This window comes from Cavia porcellus, unplaced genomic scaffold, assembly GCF_034190915.1.
Source record: "Cavia porcellus strain 051 isolate PalLab524CR breed Dunkin Hartley unplaced genomic scaffold, mCavPor4.1 scaffold_26, whole genome shotgun sequence".
NCBI lineage: Eukaryota > Metazoa > Chordata > Mammalia > Rodentia > Caviidae > Cavia > Cavia porcellus.
The window spans coordinates 7,028,896-7,052,499 of record NW_026947509.1 but is presented as its reverse complement, the minus strand read 5'-3'; the positions used below and the strand labels follow the sequence as shown (position 1 = coordinate 7,052,499).

General features: G+C 44.2%; 1 long non-coding RNA gene across 1 annotated transcript in view; it reads right to left on the bottom strand.

Moving 5' to 3' along the window:
* LOC134473105 (uncharacterized) overlaps positions 1 to 19,232 on the bottom strand; it is a 36,556-nt gene extending 17,324 nt beyond the window's left edge. The window contains exon 1 of the long non-coding RNA XR_010043217.1: positions 18,627 to 19,232. This is a non-coding gene — a long non-coding RNA (uncharacterized LOC134473105). The remainder of the gene's footprint in view (positions 1 to 18,626) is intronic.
* Positions 19,233 to 23,604: the final 4,372 nt, after the last annotated feature.

Genomic DNA, 23,604 nt, shown 5'->3' with positions numbered 1-23,604 from the left:
TTAATTACTGTCCTATTCTTGGTGTCAGCTATCACTCCCCGCCCCCCACTGCTCCCAGGAGTACCAAAAAAGCCAGAAAACCAAGAGAATATTGAAATGCAGAGTGCATTTTTAAAACCACAACAATCCCTGGTGGGGTTGGTACAGAGGAATGAATAGAGAGTCTGAATGACCTAGCACAGTCCCCAGAGTTTAATAATCCTGAACTTGGGGCTGGGGATTTAGCTCAGCGGCATAAGCACCTGCCTTGCAAGCAGGCGGTCATGAGTTCGATCCCTGGTACCGATAAAATAAAAAATAATAATAATAATCCTGAACTTGACCGGAGTTGTGACACTGTGGAAGAGATTTATAGTACTTGGTCAGGTAAGCAAGCATTTGTCCAGGGAAATAAATTAAATATACACATAACCCAAATCTTCAGGCAGGTACTGATGCATGATTCTGAGACTGCCCACCTGGAGAAAGAACTAAAAATAGCCATGGCTGTGCCCACTCACTGTGGCAAAATGGGGACATTTTGGAAATGAAAAGCTGACCAGACATGGGCCACGAAACCTTGGAGGGTCAGAGGATAAAACTCGTCATTCTCCAGATAAACAAGACCTTCAAAAGAACACAGTGAAGAGAGACCTTGTCTCTTACAGAGCACAGATAATAGAAAAAGCCAGTATTTTGCGAGTCTTCCCATGGGGATCAGTCCACAGTGCTCATCTCCACAGAGATCTTTGTAGAGAAGGTCCCAATTCTTGAAGCTCTCTGTGATTAAAAAGAACTAAGGCTCGTGTTCACAAAGGTGGCCACTGTGGATCCAACATCTCGGTCCTCAGCTTCATGGCATCTACAGGAAGTCCATCCACATCCATTTCCCCCCAAAAGATAGACCAGGCTGGAGAAGCTGCTTCTGTGCTGAGCAGCACACATCACATGTCACATGTGACACTGGTGTTATCTTGCCATTTGGCCTTGCCTTGCCTCCCGCTCACCTTTCCTTCTCTGCAATGACACTCGGTCTCTCTTTGTCTCTGAAGCTCTGCTGCCACACACAGGGCTCACTGAGACAGATGTTACTGAAAAGCCTCCCGGGCACTGTTCCAAGAGCCCTTATCAGGTGACATTGATGCATAGGCATTTCTGTTCTCAAGTTCCCCAAAAGTCAGCCAGTCTCCCAAGGATGCCGGCGTCTCCACAAGAGACTTCCGACATCACCTCCTGCCCATCAATGCACAGGAAAGACACAGTCACACAGCCAACAGAAGTGGGCACATGGACAGGCCACTCCATGCCTCGCATCCACTGGGCTTTTACAGTGTGCTCTTTCTGATGGAGCCAATCAAAGAGTGACCAAAGGAAAAGATCTGACCAGAAATGATGTGGGTGAGAACTCTAGTTTTCTCATTGCCATCAACATGACTTCCTGGAACCAGCCAACCTCCACCCTCAGAACCCAGGTCCCGGCTAGGAGTGAGACTATCAGAACCAGGTCGACGAGCAACCGAAGGCTCTCGATGTATCTGGGGATCCAAGCACTGATTCCATGAATATGTTGGGTTCCTATGAGACTCAGCTCAGGACAGGCATCTCAATGCATCAGCAAAACAACCAGAGTTGATGGGAGCCATCTGTGTCCCCGTTTGACTCATGAGGAAGCCAAAGTTCAGAATCATAAGGTCAGCATATAAGCCAGAAGCAAGCTTTATCAGGGTGTCCACAGGACAGAGGCAGTGACAGGGAGAGAACTTATGGAAAGATGTGTGGGGCAGGCAGGTTTTCAGGAGACGGGGTGTGGGGACAGGTGAACTGGAAGCCTGGACAGAGCAGGCGCACGAACCCTAAACCAGTTGGATATCTTCTAAATTTCTTCAAAAGTGATCACTTTTAAAAAAACTATAAGGGGTGATTGCACGCTAATTACTGAAAATGCTTCTACATCTAATTGCTTTGATTTTGTGCTTAGTGACTTATGTAAACTTTTGCATTTTTTAACCTTAAAAATTTCTTCCTAAGGGGGAAAGATGGGTAAGAAAGTCACCATTTTGTCAGTTAAAATAGAAAACCAAAACTTGGAGCCATTGAAAGGTCTGCACATGGGTGTGGGGCTGAAGAGTAAGTTGCACTCGGAGCTCAGTATTTTCATATTTCAGTATTTACACACCCTGGGAACGGCCAGCAAGTCAGGGTCACTTTTCTCAGGTAGTGAAAATAGATGGTTAAAAGACTCCATATGGCTGAAGCCAAGTTTGTTCACACTCATGTTTTGATGTGGTTCCAGGGAAACAAAGTACCAAGGGTAAGAGATCAAAAGAGAACAATTGAGTCACAGCCACATGCTAAAGAACTAAAGCCAAAGACTTTCCCCCCATGGGACCTTGCTCAGTGTCTAAGCATAACAAACTAATTATTAATTTTTATTCAATTCTATGTTTTAAATTGGTGAATTTTGCTCAGAGCAAAACATGGGCTATACAGACACATGAAACACCATGCCACTGTGTTGTTTTTCTCAGAGAGTACAAACTTGGCCTAGGGGGAGGTTTTAAACAATTCATTTCAAATGTGCTAGGTTAAAATTATACGTAAGTATAGATTATGAGTCACAGAAGAGAAAACCTGCCCTGCCATAAGACTGGGACAAGTCTCCACTTTTATAACTAAGAAAAAGAGCAGGTTTAGAATAAGTCACTGATAAAGTTAGTGGGGGAAATACCAAATTTAAGAAATCAGACACAGATAGATTAATTATTTCATACTTTGGAAAATAAGTGTGCTGCAAAAGAGTACTCAAGGCTGTACTATCAAGAACAGAAGAAAAGAAGAGAAATGGTCATTTACTTTATTTCTAAACTTGAAGGGAGTTCTGGGACGACTGGAGTCAGGAGATTAATGTGGCTGTGCGGTAAACCATTCTCGGAGAGCTGAAAGCTGCCAGTTGGAATCAGCATTTGAGATCTAGTAATGGTTTCCTGGCTCCCTGACTAATTAGGGCTCTGTTTTTTCAAATAGACTTTTTTTACTTTTTTAGTTTTATTAGTACATGTGCAGTCACAGTGATGACGTCCACCCGGGGGACTGGTGCGTGTACAGAACACACTTCGGTGCCCTCCTTCTTCTCCTGTCGTCCTGCTTTCATTTTCCCAGCATCAGATTCATTTATTTATTGTTATTGTTATTGTTAACCTTATAAAGTTAATTATCGTGTACACAGACTGACAATCAGACTAAAAGGCCAAAAAACAAGATATGTAAGTCGAGGTACGCTTTTAGATACACTGAACACAAGGAATTATGATGCCTTTGGCTCTCTCTCTCTCTCTCTTTCCCTATTATCTGTGTCCTATTTTGTAATATATATATATTACAAATACAATATATATATATATTACCTTTTCACCTAAGAGAAACCATGCGATATTTAACCTTGTATTTGAGTCGCTTCACTTCACATTATGGTCTCCAGCTGCACCCATTTTCCCACAAGTTTATCCTACTCCATTGTGTGTAAATTTCTCCTTTTTAAATCCATTCATCTGTTGATGGAAACACAGGCTGCTTCTGACATTTAGCTGTTATGAACTGTGCTGCTGTAAACACGGGTATGCAACACATCACTGTGGCATGATGTCTCTACCTTTTTGGAGAAGATGCTAGGAGAGAAATAGCTGGGCCAAATGGAATTCCGACCTTTAGTTCTCTGCAACACATCCCTGCTGATTCCCATAGCGTCTGTGCCATTGTACAGTCCCACCAGCGGTGCAGAGGTGTTCTTTCCTCATGTCACCTTGCTGTTGTTTGATTTCTTGATGCCAGCCATGCTTTCTGGAGTGAGTTGGAATCCCAGTGTCACTTTAATTTGCATTTCTCAAATGGCCAGCAAAGTCGAACATTTTTTCATATATTTATCAGCCATTTAAAGTACTTCTTCATCTGAAAAGTGTCTGTTCATGTCAGATTCCCATTTTTAATGGGGTCTTTAAATTTGGGAGTTTAATTTTTGGTTTCTGTATATGTTCCACATATTAATATTTTGAGGAGTAGCTGGAAAATGTTTTTTCACCTATGTCTTCAAGAGTGATACATATTTTGTCTTCTAATTATCTTCTAATGTTTAGATCTTTCATCCATTTTTATTTCAGCTTAGTGCATAGTTGGAGATACGGGTCTACCTTCAACCTTTAGCATGTGGAAAGTCAGTTTTCCAGCACCATCAGTTAAAAAGGCTGTCTTTCTGCCAGTGAAGGAATTTGGACCCTTTGTTAAGCATAACAAGCTAAATGTACCTGGAGTTGTTTCTGCATCTTCTACTGTTTCATTGATCACAAGTCTAGCATTTTTCCCCACTACGAGGCTGTTTTCAGCACTGTAACTTTGTAGTGCAACTTGAAATCCAGGATTGTGATGCCCCCTGCCTTGCCCTTGATGACCAGTGTTGTTTTTCTATTCTAACTTTCTCCCAGTGTAATATGAATTATAAAACTGCTTTCTGAAGTTCTATAAACAACATTATTGGTATTTTGATTGGGATCGCATTAAATCTATGTAATAGTTTTGGAAGTACAGCCATTTTTACTATATTGGCTCTGCCTATCTAGCAAAAGAGGACATCTTTATACTTCCTCATCTCCTCTACAATCTCCTTTCTCAGAATATTATAGTTTCCATTGTAGAGGTCCTTCAATTTCTTTGTTAGGGCTTTCACTTTCTCAGGTTAATTCCTAAATATTTAATTTTTCTTGGTGTTATAAAGACAAGCATTGTTTCTATAATTTCTCTTTTCTTATTATTGTACAAGAATGCTGTTGATTTTTGAATATTGACTTTGTATCCTGCTACACTGACAAATTTAGGTATCAGTACTAGGGGTCTTCTATGCAGAGTATCATGTCATCAGTAAATGATGATAGTTTAACTTCTCTCTTCATATTCATTTTGTTACTTTCTCTTGCTTTAGTAGTTTAACTGTTTCAAGAATATCATTAAACAGAAGAGGTAAAGGCAGATATGCTTGTCTGATTTTAGGGCAAAAGTCTTCAATTTTTCTCCATTTAATATGATGTTGGTAGTTGGTTTGTCATAGCTGGCATTTATCAGATTGAGTTAAAAACCTTCTAAGCCAACTAAGATCATACAGTGAAATTGGTATAGAACTTCACAGCAGATTACCAGGATAACAGTAATAGGTATCACAGTATAATTCGTCATCTTTACAATAGTTGTTCTTTCAATCACGTATATCAAAATGAGATGAAATACAAAACATTATAGAACTTATCAAAACAGAATATTGAATACAGCAGTACCATTAATCAGAATAGAGCAAAACATTAATAAAAATATTTGCCTTCAAAGAGATGGTAGAAGGAAATCCCCCTTATTTCCTATGGTCAACCTCCTAGGAGATGCTCAGATTTCTGATTCCCATTTGCTAATGAGGGGGGACAAGAGAAGCGGGGTAGGGGAAGTGGGATATTTGACTCTAGGCCGTGCATCAGTAGGTTCACTACTGCTTAGAAGGGAGGCAGGCCAGTTGTTTGGTTTCCCAGCATACTAAGTTCCAACATGCCTTGGATCTCAGGAGCTGCTGGAGGTTCTCCCCCTGGAAGGCCCACAGTCTGCCACACCGCCACTGCTTACCAGAGAGGGGAGGATTCTGGATTTTTTGAAATGTTTTTTCTGTATCTATTAAGATGATTCTGTGATTTTTTGTTCTTGCTTCTGTTTATGTGGATATAGATATAGATATAGATATAGATATAGATATAGATATAGATATATAGATATTCGTGTATACTGAACCACCCCAAAATAAATCCTACTTGGTCATGATGTATATCTTTTTGATGACTGCTATAGTCTGTTTGCCAACATCTTAGAGGATTTTTTCACCTATGTTCATTAAAGAAATTGGCCTGTAGTTTTCTTTTCCGGTTGGGTCCTTTTCTGGATTGGGAATCAGGGTAATCCTTGCCTCCAGGAATGGTTTTGCTTCTCTTAAAATTTCATTGATGATTTTGAGGAGGACTGGCGTTAGATATTCTCTAAAATTCTTGTAGAATTTGGTAGTGAATCCCTCATGACCTGGACCTTGCTTAGTTGGTAGTTTTTTCTATTACTTCTTTAATTTCATTGAAAGATATTGGCTTATTCAGGATTTTTATAGCTTCTTGGTTGAGCTTTTGTAGTTTAGATATACGTAGAAAAAAATATCCATTTCTTCTGAATTTTCCACTATAATAGAACAGAGAGTCTCAAAGTAGTTACCAATAATTATCTCAATGTCAGATGAATCCATTGTGAATTCTCCTTTTTCATTTCTAATTGTGTAGATTTCAGTCTTTCCTTATTTAAGATTATCTAAGAGTTTGTCTATTTTGTTTAATCTTTCAAAGAACTAACTCTGATTCACTGCTTCTTCATATATTTTTTAGTCTCAATTTCATTAGTTTCTGCCCTGACCATTATAATTGCCTTCCTTATATAGCTTTGGGTTTGAATTGTGCTTTTCTAAGATCTGGGGTGCATCATTACGTTATTTGAGATCATTCTGTTTTTCTGATGTGGGAATTCACTACCATGAGCTTCCCTCTTAGGACTGCTTTTATTGTGTCCTATAAGTTCTGATATGTCATACTGGCATTATTTGATTGTAGAAATTAATTTCTTCTTTAATTTCATCTGTGATCCATTGGTTATTTAAGAGAGTGTTGCTTAATGTCCCTGTGTTTGCATAGTTTATGTGGTTTCTTTTGCCACTGATTTCTAGTTTCATTCATATCATATGATAATATGTATGGGATAATTCTGATTCTTTTCCATTTACTTAAACATGCTTCATTGGCTAGTACATGGTCTATTTTGGAGAAAGCCCTATGTCCTGCTGAAAGGAATGTGTATTCTGTTGTTGGATGAAACACTCTGTAGATATCTATTACATCTATTTGTTCTAAGATCTGTTTTAACTGATATTTCTTTGTTAACTTTTTGTCTAGGTTACTTGTCCATCTGTGACAGTGGGGTACTGAGGTGCCCTGTTATTATTATATTGGTGTTCATCTGGTTTTTCATGTCATTAGTGTTTGTTTCATGAAGTTTCATGCCTGTATTTGGTGCATGCATGTTTATAATTGTTAACGCTTTCTGTTGAGTCATTCCCTTAACTAATGCGCAGTGACCTTCTTTGTCTCTTCTGATTAGTCTTGTCTGAAATTAGTATAGCTAGCCTGCCTTTTTCCAGGTTCCCATTGCATGGAACCTTTTCATCCTTTAATTTTTAATCTGTGAGCACCTTTTATAATTAAATGTGTTTCCTGCATGCTGCATACTGTTTGGTTTTCTTTCCTGAGCCATTCTGCCAGTCTGTATCTTTTGATTGAGGAGCTGAAGCCATTCACATTGAGAGTTATTATTAGAGGTACAGATTTATTCCTGTCATTGCCTTACTTTCCTGTTGCTGATTTCCTCACTCTTCCCCTTTTGTTTAGCTGCTTGTCCCACCAGCTGTACTGTTGGCTTCATTGTCTCTTTCTAGGGTATTCTGCAGAAGTTTTTGTAATGCTGTTTTGGTGGTCATGAATTTCTTGAGATGCTCCTTGTTGTAGAAATATTTATTTCTCCATTAATTATAAAGGAAAATTTTGCAGGACACATAAGTTAGGGTTGGACATTGTTATGAAACACTTCACTCCAAGCCCTCCTGGCCTCTAAGGTTGTGTAGAGAAGGCTGCCATGATTCTAACAGGTTCACTGTTGCATGTGATTTTCTGCCTTTCTCTAACAGCTTTTGGGAGTATAATGTGGTGTGGAAAGATTATGTTTTGGTTATGGCTACTTGGTGTTCTAAATGCCTCATTTACCTACATGTTTATTTCTTGCCCTATGCTTTGGAAGTTTCTGCCATTATTTCTGTGAACAGCCTTCGGCCACTTGTGTTGTTTTCCAATGTGGCACTTACTCCCGTTATTTCTAGTCTCCTTGCATCATCTAGCCATTGTTGGATCAGTGTCTCGTTTTCTCTTGCTGTTTCTAAAGTTTCTTTGTGCCTTGGTCTTTGAAGACCTCACTGTCTTCAGGTTCTGAAATTCAGCCCTTGTATTGTCCACCCTGCTGCTTTCAATATGCTTTTTAATCTTTCAGATTTCTGATTGAAAGTATTTTACGCACTCTAATTCTTTGGTGAACTGGCCATTCATGGTTTGTATCATTTTGTTTAGCTCATCAACCTATTAGTGTCTTTTGGGAACTCCTGCATCTTTTTAGTTATTACTTCCATTATATGTTTAGTTATATCTTCTGTAATTCTGAGAGTATCTCTCTGAGCTCTTTTCTAATATCTTGTGCTATGTGGTTGAGTAATTTGGGTATGTGGCTTATATTACTCAGTCCCTTTGTGCCTCCTAGATTGGCTCTGAGGGAGCTGGGGTTATGGGAGGCATTTTGCTTCCTTCCTTTCCCATATTTCTATTGTTTTTGTTCATTTGTTATGTTTTGTTTTATTTTGTGCTGAGGTTTGAGGATGCTTATTGTCTAAAGACTTTGTTGCTAGTAGGGACCTCTTCAGTTGCATTTCAGTGTTGTCCTTTGGGAAGGACTCTATAATCACAGCCTCAAGACTTAACTACCTTGGTTATTTTGGGAAAGGTAGATGCAAGGTAGCTATTCTAGTAACTAAATTGTCCGGAAATCTACTCTAGCATTGTTAACATAACAAAGGAAATCTGACTGTTGGCTTACAGAGAAATAGCACCAATATGTGACCCTGTTAATATCAACAGAAATAGCTATGACAGTATTGCCCGAGACAAATAGATATGAATATACCATAAGAACAGAGCAGAGAAGTGAAACAGCAGTTAATATCAAGTGAAACCTCTACGATAGTATTGCCCAAGACAGATTAGATATTAATGTACCACCAGTCACAGACCACATTTATGCCTAGAGAAGAAACCATCACTACGAGGGAAACATTAACCAACCCAGGTACTGACTTACAGCTCGTATGTACTAAATGCGAGAGCCATAGTTTTCTAAGTGGAAGCAACAGTAATTTTACAGAATTAAATATCAAAAGGTAAACAAAGTTTTAGGGTTGTACTATTAAAGATTAAGGGTTTCGGAATGGAAGGATGTGAAAGGAAAACTTTGAAACAGTAAACTATGATAGAAGAAGGAGAGAAGTGGTGTGAAGGATCTTATCAGGGGGGAGGAAAAGATCTGTAGAATCAAGTAAAGATACGATGAAAACCAGTGAGAAATAGAAGGTAAAAGACAGAGAAGGAGCAAAAAGAAAGAAATACAGGAAGTAAAAATAAAAGAGAGGTAAATAAGCAGAGAGAAGAAAAAAATAGAAAAATGAAGAAGAGAGTAGAAACAGGATTGAACAACAAAAGAAGATTACCCAAGCCTCAGGAAAACGGTGAAGAAGACAGGACAGAAGAAAAGAAGAAATAAACAAAAATAAGAAGAAAACTGAACTGAAAAACTAAAAAAGTAATATCCACACACTCACATAAAACCAAAAGCAAACAATCAAAGGATAAAAAAAAGAGAGAGGAAAAACAACCAAACACAGCAAATGAAAACCAAAAAAGAAATCGCTCTGTAATTTCAAGGCTGTCATTATTTCTGGTATCTACGCCTTTGTGGCAGTGTCCGGTGCAGTGTGGGATTCTGCTCTTGCCGGTGGACAGAGGAGGCAGTCAGAGCCCAGATCCGTGCTGAGTGATCACCAGCAGAGGGATTAGCGGTGGTGCCAGTTCTGGGACTTTCAAATCCATGACAATTCAGGCTCCAGCCCGCCTCTGGCTGTGAGGCTGAGGCATCAGTCATTTAGCTTACAGCAGTCTAGGTGTCTCTGGCAAGCCTGACCAAGGCCCCCTGACCATGGAGTTCTCCGGTGGTCATTCCTCGCCCGGTCGCTGTGGGAGTCCTGAGATCAAGCCAACCCTTGGCTGCTCTGAGTCCCAGGTTCAGGGGATCTGCCCAGAAGGCGGTCCCCCCAAGCACTCGCAGGGAACATGGCGGGGCTTGCCCTGTGTCCCTCACCAGCATGCAGCTTCCACCACTCCTTTTCATGGTGCGTTTCTCCCTGAGCCCCCCTCGCTAAAGCCTGCTTTCGCTGTCTCTGAAAACTCCATCCTCCTTTCTCATGGCCATAAGCCAGGAGCCAGGGAGAAAGTGCGGATTGTCTGTTCTTTCTGCATTGTGGTCCATCTCTTCAATTTCTCCATCCGCTCCAGTTTTTCCGTCAGATTCTTCCTGGTCTCTTTTCTCCCCCAGCTATTTCCCAGTGTCTGGATCCCAAATCACAGAGAGGCTGATTTGTTGCTGCTTACTGATCTGCCATCTCCCCTGAAGGAGTGACTTTTCTTTAGAACAGTTTTACACTGACAGAAAACTCACAAAGGTATTGCAAAGAATTCCTAGCTATCCTAAATCCAGCTTCCCTCAAGATTAATATGTTACATCAGTGGAGCATATTTGTTATAATAAACCAATTGTGACTCGTTATTATTAACTAAAATCAATGGATTAGTCAGATTTCCTGAGTTTTTCCTTAATGTCATTTTCTGTTTCAAGATCCATCCACAGTACCACATTGCGTATAATAGCTGTCATGTCGCCTTCGATTCTCCTTGACTGTGACAGTCTCAGAACTGCCCTGTTTTTTATAACCTTGGTGTTTCTGAGGAATATTTCATTTAGCATCCTTCAGGTGGGATCCGATTACTTCATGAATAGACTGCACTCCCAGGTTTGGAGGAGAAAGACTACAAAGTACTATTGTAATCCTAACCCACACACCATCGCCCTGAATTATGATTGCTAATGTCATCTTTGAACCACAGGCTGGCGGTGGGGGTCAGCTTCCTCCCACCCATCTTGCCTTGGTGAATTCTGCAAGGTCCCCCCACTGTTCAGCCCACCTTTGGGGAGTGAGAGGCACGCCCTCCCCGCAAGCAATTCTTCTACAAAGGACAGTCATCTCTTGTCTCCTCTTTAGCTACGCATTTGTTCATTTACTTGTGTCACTGTGGATATGTGGATATTTATTTTACACTTTGGGTTATAATCCAATACTACTTTGCACTTTTTTGCTCAGATTATTCTAGTTTCAGCCGTGAGGAGCAGTTTGTTGGCTTCTGTGACCCCTCAACCCAGTCCTATCAGTAGAAGGTTTTTTTCTTTTACTGGTTTGGTTGGTTGGTGTGTTGGTCTGATTTTTTAAATTAGTTATTTCCTTACCTATTAACACTACAAGCTACTCCATGCTTATCTTGAATATTTCCTATTGCTATGGGTTTGAATGTGTTTCCCAAGAGACATATGTTTGAAACTTATGCCTAGTGTTATGAAATGGGACATTTAAGAGAGGACCAGACTGTGACATGCTTGGGTTAGGGCCATGTCCTGGGAATGGGTTTAATACCACGGGAATGAGTTCATCACCACAGGAAGAGACCCCTATGACATAACAGGTTCTGCCCCTCCTTTCTCACTTGCCCTTTGCCTTCCCCCAGGGAATGATAAGACAAAAAGGTTTTCACCACATCCCAGCCCTCAGTGCTGGTCTTCTCGGCCTCCAGAACTGCAGACTAATAAATTTCTTTACATTGTGCTTTGCCCAGTGCTGAGTATTCTGTTAGACCTACATAAATTGCTAGTGCTGAAGAAGGCAGAAAATTGGCAGTGGAGGGTAGGGTGTGGCTTTGGGATTGGATGACAGCCACAGGCAGACGAGTTTGGACATGCAGGCTAATAAAAGCCTAAATCTCCATGACCAAGATGTTGAAAGTGATTGGGGTGAGGGTTCGTAAGAGAGGAGCTATAATTGAAACCAAGGGATTAGTTTCAGAACATTGGTGGGAATATGGACCCTAGAGACACTTAGTATGTGGTCTGGAACAGAAATGAAGAAAAAGGTATTGGGACTTGGCTGAATTCTCTTCATGGCCAAGAGCTTTACAGAAGGCTGAATTTGTGAATTATGATGAGGGTATTAAGCAGAAGAAATTCCTAAGGGAAAAGAAATCAAAGGAGCTGTGTGGCTTCTTATAACTAACATGCAGCCCAGTGGAGGGAGGGAGGGAGGTCATTGAAAGGTGGAGTTTCTAATTAAAAGGAAGCAGATTGGAATATCGGGAAAGCCCCAGCATGCCCACGTCAAGAATAAATACGACTGCTCAGAGGAGAATATCTGCAGTGTGGCCAGGAGGCCCTCTGCTGGAAATGAGTGAGGACAGAAGGCAGCTTGAGGCATCTCTTGGAGATAGTGCAGAATGACCCCATGGGCATTTCGGGATCTGTGGGAAAGGCTGGGATCCGAGGGCGGGTTTCCTGAGGGGTCAGCGCGCAGCACTGGCTCAGGGTGAGACAGCAGGTGAGCCGAGAGAAGGCTCTGCTCTCGTGGGTGCATAACTTATCCTGGGACTGAGTTCCGTACAGAAGGACAAGTCCAACCCGTTTCCCTCCCTTTCTCTTTCCTCTCCTCGCCCTTCTGCCCTCCACCATGCATGACATAGCAAGAAGGCCTATTCCAGGTGCTGTGCCCTTGACCACAGCCTTCCCAGCCTCCAGAATTAGGGTTCAGCAAACCCAGTATCTGACAAGGGGTTAATACCTAACATACATAAAGAACCCAAATGACTCAGCAGTAGGCTCAAATAAGTCAATGTTTAAAATGATCAAAGGACCCAAATAAAATATTTTTTAAAAGAAGACAAAATGTATCTAAAAGTGCCCCTTGACTTAGCACAATTGTCTTACATGTTTTATATGTTCTTTGGCCTATTAGTCTGGTTTTCAATCTATTTATATATTAATTAACTTTATAAGATCTTACAAGATAAATAAACGAACTTGATGTTGGGAAAATAAAATGGGGGAAAGGAACTGTAATGTGTTATGTATATGTTCCAATTCCCTATAGTGAATACAATAATTATATGCTGCAAATACATACTAATAAGTTAAAAATAAAATTTAAAATAAAAGAAGACACACAAATGATGGATACATTTGTGAAAAATGCTCAAAATCAAAACTCATCAGGGATTGCAAATTAAAACACAGTGGAAGGGAAGGGGAGGGGGAGGGGGAAAGGAGAAAAGGAGAGAGAGGGAAAGGAGGGGGAAAGACCAGGGGAAGGGAGGCCTTCAGGCTGATGCACTCATTGCTGTGGGCTGGCTCCGCTCTTCTCAGAGTCAGCTACAGAATTTATTGAACATCTCCAGGTGCCTCAAATGGTATTGGACAGCAAAGCAGTTAGGGTCCTCATGGCTTTCCTCAGGGTTCATGCATTTTCCAGGGATTTAGGTCTTTTCTAAAGTGCTAACTGCTTGCTTTATGATAAAGTGATAAGGAGTCTTGAAAATTGAAGCCCAAAGCAGGATGGGAAGGAAGAGCGGAAGGTGTCATCCTGGGACAGAGCAGTGTGAGGAGAGGAGCCTGCCCAGAGGAAGCAGGGGATTGAAGGAGCTTGGCAGGGACACCCAGGAGCAGGAACAGCAATGCTTAGATGCAGACACAATGCGCCTGGCACACCTAGCAAACGGGACATGAGGAAAGACTGGGTCAGTGCTGTGGGTGGGAAGGAGGTGCAGGTCACACAGAGGAAGAGGCCTCAGGGGGCAGGGCTGTGGCTTTTGCTGTAAGAAATATACCGGGTGGGGGACTGAGGATTTGGGTCTTTTTGTCTGATTCTAAGTGATAACCGCCATTCAAAATGACATCACTGTCTTTTGAGATGTCTATGAGTTTCAATTTGAACCCACACCAGGGATCTTGAGACCATGCTCAACTCCAAACCAAAGAACACAAAAAGAGCTTTTGCATTTTTCCAACATGGCAGGAAGGAAAGGAGCCAAGATCTCCTGAGGGGCCCCAAGAAGGTGCTTCTGAGAGCTTCTTGGCTCAGGATGGGGAGCCCTGAGGGGAATTCCTGGGCACTGTCTGTGAAGATCTGAGGAGGAGCCCCACACAACACCCACAACACTCCCAGGCTCCTCCAGGCTGCCGGCAGAGGGGCTTCCTCACCAGCCTGTTTGGTAAACTGATCTCAGGATTAAGAGCAGCTTTTGATGGGCAAGGGGGAAAACCCACTGGGATGCTAAGCAACTTTTCAAACACTGGAGCAGTTGCCAGCCCGCCGTTACCCTGCTCCTGCTCAGATTCTCTAGGCGTTCCTCTTCTAGCTTCCTCTTCTTTTGCTTTTGCCAGATCCCACCTTTTGGGGACTAGGTATTTCCAGGACCGCCTAATCAGCAGCAAACAAGAGTCACAAGGAGTCTGGACCCTCGATCTATCACAAAGCCTTCTGGAAACCCTGAAACTGGAATCCATGTCTGTCTCTCTAGGGTTTCCCAAGGAAGTACTGGGTTGCTGATAGAAGAGGGATGGACTCATTTCCACTTTTCAGCCCTCTGTGCCCTGATTAGTTTTCACAACCTTAAACCTCATCGCCACAGAACAGCAAGAGGGGAAACAGCTACTAAAGAGGATCACTATACAGCTGCCTGGCCATAGCCTCATTCTTGGGTGAGGCCTGCGGATCCAGAGTACATTTCTGCAACTCTTTTGAAATTTGGCATGACCTACCTGTGCTGTTGCAGTAGGTGCTGGAAGGACCAAGCTAGGAGCATCCCTGCAAGGAGACACAGCCTGGCACCTGCCTCCTGACCTTGCCAGGGTCCCAGGCACCTTCATGCATGGGTCCCTGACTTTCATGGGAGCCTTATGAGCTCAAAAAATGTTCTGAATGACAGAGACAGAGAAAAATGGGAACATTTGGGTCTCACAGCCCCACCTCTGCATCCTGAAACCACAGCCTTAGTCTGTCACAAGAGGAACCAATCACTCAGCTTGTGGTGCCGTCAGGGATACATGGAGTTTACCAGGATCCACACTGGGCTGTGTTTCTGCCTTGTCATGTGCTTTTCAAATCCCCCATTAGATGGGAGATTGATCGTGCTACTTGTAAACAGAACAAAGCCGAAAGAACGGATGGGCAGTGTCTGGCAGAATGGCCACCCTGCCGCAGTGTGACTCTTCTCTGCAGAGTGAGGGGGCTTCCTGTAGGCTGCAAAGTAGTCCAGAAGCTGGTGGGGACAGGGCCTGGCCCGGGCTGCCTGTGACCAAGTGCTCCATGCAAGTCCTGTTCCTTTGGGCCTTCTCTCTATACTGAACACTGTCCTAACGGAGAGCCAGGTGGGGTCTGTATAGAGGTTTATCTAGATCAGCAGATCATGTGTTGTCATCAGAGATTTAAAATATCCTGAGGCCTCCGAGAAGGGACTAAGAGGCAGTAGAAGAAAGGCTCATGAGTCCCAGGAAGGCATCTTGGTCCTACAAGGGTCCCGCCATGACTAACACACCATGACTCTTCCCAAATGCCCTGCCTATGAGCCCATGAGGTCTGGGGGGACATCCAGATATAAACCACACAGGAAAATTATGGAAGTCTAGTGTTTACGTGTGTGAATGGTCACACAGAAGAAATCAGTGGCCAGGCATGAGACTGGACCTTTGCCTTCTCCATGTTCTCTTCTTCTGAGCTGGTTTTGCAAATAACGTAGAGCAAGGCTAATGACCCAGGTCTGAGCCTGGCCCTTTCTGCCATAGTCTTTCTGACTGTCATAGTTTGGACCTGGAATGTTCTTGTAAGGCCCCGTGTTAAAGGCTTGGTCACCTAAGTGGAACCCCTAGGTGGCACCTTGGGGAAGGAAGTAAGATCACACAGCACACTCTTGAAGGGGCTGTAGGACCCTGGCTCCTTCCTCTGCCTTGGTTTCCCAGCTTCCATGAGAGACACAGAACTCCACTGTCCTGCCCTGCCACCACAGTGCACTATGCTGTGACATGACAGACCCAAAGCTGCAGGCTCAAAGAACCATGGACTGGACTCTCTGGAGCCATAAGCTCCAACTTCTCCTTTTATGCTGTTCACTGCAGAAGTTTTGTCACAGCATTGAAAAGTTGATTCACACACTGACAAGAAGGAGGAACAGAGGAAAAATGGACCATGACAGAGATCCAGGAGGGGTCTGTATAGAGGTTTATTTAGATCAGCAGATCATGTGTTGTCATCAGAGATTTAAAACATCCTGAAGCCCATGGTCACCTCCATGACCAATTAAATCAGCTCTCCTGGGGTGGGTTGAGGCATTAATATTTTCTAAAGCCCTCCAGGTACCTCTTGAGAACCAAAGGCCCAGGCCAGAAGCCTCAGGGAAGAGGAGTAACAGCAGCAAAAGCCATGCTGTAGATACACCTGCAGTCTCTGGAAGCCAAGTCTCAGCCCAGCATGGACACGAATTGTGGACACAAATTCTTCCTGCTGCATATGCAGCCTGGAGGATGGTGAGCATGCATACCCAAGAGGCTGCAGATGCCTCTGCCTGGGCTGTTCAGCTTTGAGACAGGAGCTTTACTAAGAGACAAGAATCGGCCTCCACTCCATCAAGGACAAAAACAACCACTGCACAACCACCGATGTGTGCCTCAGATGCCAACATGTGCGGAAGGCCAGGTTTAACTGTGTCTAAGAGGAACAGGAAATATTTATTTAGGGTTAGCGGCAGCTGCTCCAGGGTACAGCTGGGGATGAGGGAAGATGTAATTAAGAAATTGTGCGAGGGAGGTCTAAAGCCACCCGCAGGTAGGGTGCCTCTCAGCAGTTGTTTGCCTTGGCTTTTTTGTGGGGGTAGCTGAGCGTTAATAGGCACTTAGGAGTAGAAACAGATAAATATGCAGCCTAATTAGTGGCTGACTGAGGGCTGCAAGATCAAATCCAGGCAGAATCCCATTATAGCCTGGCCACAGGTCCTCAGAACTGTTTTGCTGAGTGATTGCCTCATAATGACTACCTGCTGGGAGTCATCACCCACCCGTATCTCCCTGGCTTTCCTCACAGTTCCCTCACCCTGGTCTGCCTCCCCTTTTAGAAGGGAATGTTCCCTGCCCAGCGCAGCTCTGGGGAAGGGAGTGGCTGTGAAATTTATGATCATCATCAAAAATGTGCTACAACTATCAAAATCAGAAGAAACAAGCCACGTAGATCATGAATAGAATTTATGGTTCTGTTTTCTAGTTGCATAAAATTTGAATTGTTTCAGCAAGATAAAAAAAATGACAAGAACTCTGCAGCGGGTCAATAGGGATATTGACTTCGGTCTGCTTGGGTCACGCTGGTTATCCCATCCGCTAGCTCAACCAGATGGTAAATAATCAAGAGAACAGAGAATTATTCTGTCTTTTATAGGATTGTATTGCTAGCAGGTAAAGAGTGGTCATGAATTTGCATTAGGGTAGCCCAGACTCTGTCTCTCTGCCAGAAGTTTCCCCCCTACTCTTGCTTCCCCACCCCCCCCCCTTGGTTTTCTGAATCAGGCTCTCACTACGTGGCCCTGGCTGGCCTTGAACTCATGGTGACCCTCCTGCCTTAGCCTCCTACATGCTGGGCTTACAGGTGTGTGCCACCATGCCCAGCCTCCCCTACTTCAACAACTCTAAAATCAAAGAGCGCTCAGATATGCAGTGCTCTCGGTGAAGGTCAGTTATAACATACAGGTTCCCTCCCTGCCAGTGGGCACTGGCATTTTAAAAGACCTCTGAGAAAAAAATGGCCGAGACCAGTCACATGATTCACAGTCACATGATTCGCCCAGTGACACCCAGCAAATGAGGGCCAATAGGACCTGCAAGTAGAACTCAGAGCCTATGACCTTCAAACTCTCCTGGGTGTCCTCTACCAGGCCGCTGGGCTTCGTCACAGCCCTCTAAAAAATTGTTTGCTGAGTGCTGTTTTGTCTAACATATCTTCACTTGTGTATTGAATTCCAGAATTAAAGTGGAATTATCAGTGACTTCACCTCCAGTCTTCTTAGCTTCTCTACTAACAATAAGAGCCACCGTGTATACTCGAGCCCTTTTTCTTCCAAAACAAGCCACTGAGCACAGGAAAACAACCCAAATCCACTAAAATCAGATGAAATTTACAAGCCCACTCCTCAGTGGCCAAAGCCACTCAAATGCCCTCGGGCCGGATGAGACATGAATTTCAGTCTCAGAGCATACGTTATTCAGCAGAGTTTCTTGATCAGTTTCTAGGAAATCTTACGCATTAAATAGCAAATGTTGGGAACTGTCCTGTGTCTAGAAAACTGTTAGCTCTTGACAATGTGGAGCAGCCCGTTAGACCAAATACATTACCTCCTACCTCTGACTGAGATTGACATAGTTCCGGGGGTAAGCAGTGTCTGGTTCCAAAAGCAAGTTTTTCTCTGAAACTGATTTTTTTGTTTGTTTGATTGTTTGTTTGACATGGGAGTTGGGTATGAAGGCTAGCTGGAAACCTTAGAAACAAGTATTGTCCACCTTTTACAGGGAAAGAAAATGGGCTGCAGAGAGATTGAATTTCTGGCCCATTTTACGACTGACCAGTTTGCAAGAAATGCAAGATTTTCAGTCCTAAACCTGGGAATGTTTCAGGCAAACTAAGATCACTGGTCACCCATCAAGTTCCAAAACTGATTGTCAGAACAGCAAAATGCAACTGATATTATTTGAGTCCAAGTACGGTTGCACCTAGGAAAACATCCAGATGTGGTTATATAATAAGTTCACCTCCTTACCTCCTTCATCTTCTCCTGATTTCTCCCTTCCTCTGTTTCGAGTTATCATTGGATTGCAATCCAGTTTGAAGATTTAGAGTCTGTGTGATCAGACTCTCTGTTTTTGTTCATTCCCAGCTTTCTTGCTCAATAAATTAATGTCTGTGTTGACATTCTCGTTATAAAACAATCTCATAGGGCTTCAGGAGTTTGTTTACCGGCTTGGCAAGAGAGTCTGTGCACTGGTCGGGAACTTTCTCCACCAGAGTCCACTGCTGCTGACTCATTCCCTCATGTGATTTGGCTTTTTCTTAAGGCGATTCAGGTGAGTGTATTTTCTGTTTCACTTCTCCTCGCTGTGCTTTCATGCTCTGTGTGCAGAACAGAGCGATGCAGGCTTCCCTAGAGCTGCTTAACACGCAAGTCTGTCTGTATCAATGGACACGCTAAGTGAGGAGCAAATCTGTAGTCTCAGGACCTTGGCATGCAGACCAGTTGGCCAAGGTTAAGGAGCCCTCCGTGGGGGTCAGGCCCTGTCTGCTGGGGAGGTTGAGGAGAGCTGGGCTGGAGCACCCGGGCACTGCTGAACGTTAGACTCCTGGTAGAGGGTGTACGTAGCATGTGAACCTGCTGGCATCCAAACTAATTAATTAACAGCAAAAGAACCACCTGGGGAGATTTGTAAACATTCTCGTGTATGCCCTGCTAGAACAAGGCTACCAGGATTTCTAGGTTAGAAACTCAGAGAAGGGCATTTCAACAGCTTCTTAAATGATTCTTGTGCAGCCCAGCTGAGAACCAGGGGCGCCAAAGGAAGCAAGGTCAGTACTTTTTACCATAATTCCCTGCCTCTGCAAAATAATGCAAAGCTACTTGGAGTGATTTCTAACAAACTTTCTGAATGTGTCATCTTTTGGAATGATAACAAACAAGGAAAATGACAACAATTTATCAGTTTTTTAAAAAATTTTTGAGTGAGTGAATAAAAGTCTCTTCCCCAAGTGGTCAACACCCCAACACGAGTTGTGCACTCGTCACCATCTTGGTCCTTAAACAGAGAAACAAACCAGTGCCACCCCAGGCAGGATGGTAACTCCTTCTTCAGGTCGAACTGGAGGACAGGCAGCAGCTGGCAACCAAAGGCGTGGCTTGCTGGTGTCTGTTTTCCATTACTGTAATTACAGAAAGTGATGATAATCTATTTGCTATTAACGTTTCTACAGCTCTGTGGCCAAATCCTGACGCTGACTTGATGGTGTGGTGACTTTCACCACAGCCAGTTGACCAGAGATAAAGGAAAAGTGTTGAAACGGGGCATTTCTGAGGCCCCGAGCTCAGCTCTCCTCTCTGGCAGTGGTAAGTGGTGGTGTAACCGGGACAGCCCGCGGCTGTGTTTCCACGTCAACCAGTTTGACAAGATCTGGCTGAATTAATAGCTGGCTGACTGATTCCACCTATCAATTTGTTCAAAGTTAAATTTGATGAAAATGAATTTAACCAAACCCATTCTCCCAGTGGACCAGTTTTTTCTTTGTTTTTTAACTTGAAGGGCAATGTCCTTATCATAACTTGAGAAGTGATGTAACACAGACAGACCCACATCCTCTCCCCAACTGGGTACGCATATTTGTGACATGGTGGCTTCTTCCTGTGCTTCTCCATCAGAAATCCAGACGCGTCTGGCAAATAATTGGCAGTGTGAGATTGGTCACTTCATTAAAGACAAGAAGCCATGGAAACTATGTCACCACAGGCCAAGGGTCCTTCTAATCCAAAAAGAGAAAGCTCTTGAAAGACAAAGTGGCCCGCCCAGCAAAAACAGGCCAAAAGGGCTGTCAGCCAGCCTTATGTCCCTGTGACAAAATCGCTGAAATAATCAGGGAGGAAAGATGCGTTTGGCTTCTGGTATCAGAGGTTCCAGTCCATGGACTACTGGCCCTGTCACTTTGGGGAACCTAATGGTCCCACCACTCCCAAAAGTTGCTACAGTCTGGGAGCCTAGACTTTAACACACAGTCTCTGGGGGATGTTTTGGATCCAAATTATATCACCAGCCATGAAAATAGGTACAGCGTAGGTATCCCTCTTAAACAAAATGTAAACTGAGCAGTAGCAGTCAATAGAGACAGAACACTCTGCTCCCTGGATCTAAAGACCAGATGCTCCAGTGTAGCTGGGAGAGTTCCACACCCTAAGACTTCACAAGCAGACAGTTAATATGCACATCGCAGGTGCTCTGAGATCTAGGGTGTCTCTGCTTCCTCACAGCTAAGAAAGTTATCTTGTTGGTGTCATATGCTCCAACCCTTTTTGAGATTCTCCATGCTGTGTCTTCCAAACCATAGGATTCTTGCTGCTGTTAGAATATAAGAGAAGGTTAAGGACAGAACATTTTCAAATATGAGCTCCAGACAAGCCCAGGAAAGATGGATTAAGGACCCTCCTCCTGCTCCTGCCTTGAGGCCTGCTCTGCTTTACAAGGGGTTTCTCACATACAGCTAGACCTCAACCACCACACAGCTAAGCACAAACTCACCCTTCGCCCTGGGCTCACCCCTGGCCTAGGAGTATGCCTGCTCTAGCAGCCCAGCCCTGCCTACCAGGACAGTCACAGGGCAGCTGGTGGCCACAGTGAATGTTTAGTGTGAACGATGCCTGAGAAGATTCATGCCCTGACCACGCTGCTCACTGTTCCCATGTGAGGTGCAGCTGGCAGACAGCCAGTGCCAGGGCCTCTAAACAGTGGGCCGGGAGACGCCCCCTGATACTGGGGCCCCAGATGTTCGTTGCACTATTCCCCCAGAAAATCTTCCCCAGGCCTGGGAGCCCTGCAAAGGCCAGGTGCTCGATGCTTTGAAAGTTGCTCCAGAATTTAGGAAGAGCCACAGACCAAAAAGAGAGAAAAAAAAAATCCAAAGAGCCAGCAAATACCATAAATGAGCAAAGGAAGCTGATGCAGGTCCAAAGTAAGTGGTGGGAGATGCGATGAGCTGCAAAGAGTGAGTCCTTTCCAAAGGAAACAGCAGCCGGCTGCGGAGCTGAGCTCAGGGCTCAGGGATCTTTCAGTTAAGGGAGGGAGGGAGGGAGAAGGAAGGAGGAAGGGAAAGAAAGAAAGAAAGAAAGAAAGAAAGAAAGAAAGAAAGAAAGGAAGGAAGGAAGGAAGGAAGGAAGGAAGGAAGAAAGAAAGAAAGAAAGAAAGAAAGAAAGAAAGAAAGAAAGAAAGAAAGAAAGGAAAGAAGGAAGGAAGGAAGAAAGAAAGAAAGAAAGAAAGAAAGAAAGAAAAGAGAGAGAGAAAGAAAGAAAGCTAAAATGTTGCCTAATTTCCTCATCCTTAAATGTTAGCAGCTAATTCAAATTTTGATTTAAACACTCTTTCTGAGGCCAACAAGCTACATCTGCTAGTGGGATTGATCGTCCATCATTTGCAAAGCCCTTCCTTACTGAGATGGCGCAGAAACCCACTTCCAGGAGAATCCTTACACCTGTAGCCACCAAGCCATTCTCCCACTACATCAGAAGGCAGTGAGATGATATTTTCCCACATCTCTCCCCTTTGGGAAACTGAGTCACCAAAACTCTCCTGACTGCCGCTTCCACAAGGGCTTCCACCACCCCACGCAGTCTCAGCCTGGCACCCCTGGGAGCCCTCAAGGGTCTGCTTCCCAAGTGGACAACACAGCGAGCAGAGCACTTCAGAGGTGATCACTTCTCCTTACTAGGAACTGCATTTCTTGGTTTTTCACCAGCTGAGGTCCAGAAGGGGGAGGAAGGCTCAGCTCTGAGCTCCCGGCGCCACCAGGCGAGGCGGAAAGGGGCATGGCCACCACCCTGCTGTTGCTGGGTCAGTGTGCAAGGCGGCCTGCGCTTGGTCCACTGTCAGAGGGGCGGATGGAGCAGGACAGCCGGGACACAGCAGAGGGAGGATGCCGCAGACCATCCCACGTGCCCGGGACTGATTCGCCAGGGGGCCAGCGACATGCAGTTTTTACCGATTGATGTGAATTTCCAGTTGAACAATGACTGGGCTCCCACTCATCTGTAGTTAGCAGTCGCCAGAAGCAGACTGTCCCTGACCCATGGCCGGCTCCTCTGGTGTGCCCGGCTTTTCTGGGGTTCAGGTCCTCTGTAACCACAGCCTGGCAGCTGCCACTGCCATAAGGCGATACCTGGTGGCCATAGGTGAGCCGGGCCCCCCAGGGGTGGTTTCAGAAGGAGATGGGGATGTACTGGCTCCTGAGCCTCTCTGCCCAACTATCTGGAGCTCAGGACAGCTTCAAATTAGCAGGACAGCCTCACTTCACAGCTCAGCAAGACTATTATAGGTCAAACCAAGAAAAAGATTAAAATAAGAATTCCTGTAACTCTAGCCAAAACCTCTTTTTCAACCTAAAAAAATGGTCTTGACACTAATTAGAGGCTGGAACTGTTTCTAGGAGTCAGAATGTCCCTCTCCTGCTCAGGCACGACCCAGCATCCCACAGGCCACCCAAAGCAGGGACCTAGAGGCCACTCAGCAGCCCTACCCCACCCTCCTCGCCACCCAGTCAATGCAGCACGCTGAATCGCCTTTTGGGTCCATGAGACTTTGGAATGAGTGTCCAGGAGTCACAGAGACCTGGCTTCACGTCCTGGTGCCACCCCTCATAAGTGCTGAGAGTTTCCTCGAGTTATTCTCCCCCTGGGCCATGCTGCCCTTGACCCCGGTGCAGAGCTGGTACTCAGACCTCGAGAGCATCATACGTGGTAAAATGAGCACTGTTTCAGAATGCATTTAAAATGTCACTGCTGTTTTTGTGTCTCTGTCCCCACAGACACAGCCCAAGCCCAGGACAATGAATCTTGTAGTTAGATGGAGCAGGAGGAGGAAGAGAAGGAAGAGGAAAAGAGGAGAAGGAGAACCACACAGCAGTAGTACTGACTGGCTGTTTTTGCAGGGTCATGTCACTGATGGGTTTAAACAAAGCCAAGACACCATCCATCTTGCATTTTCTCCAGTCTC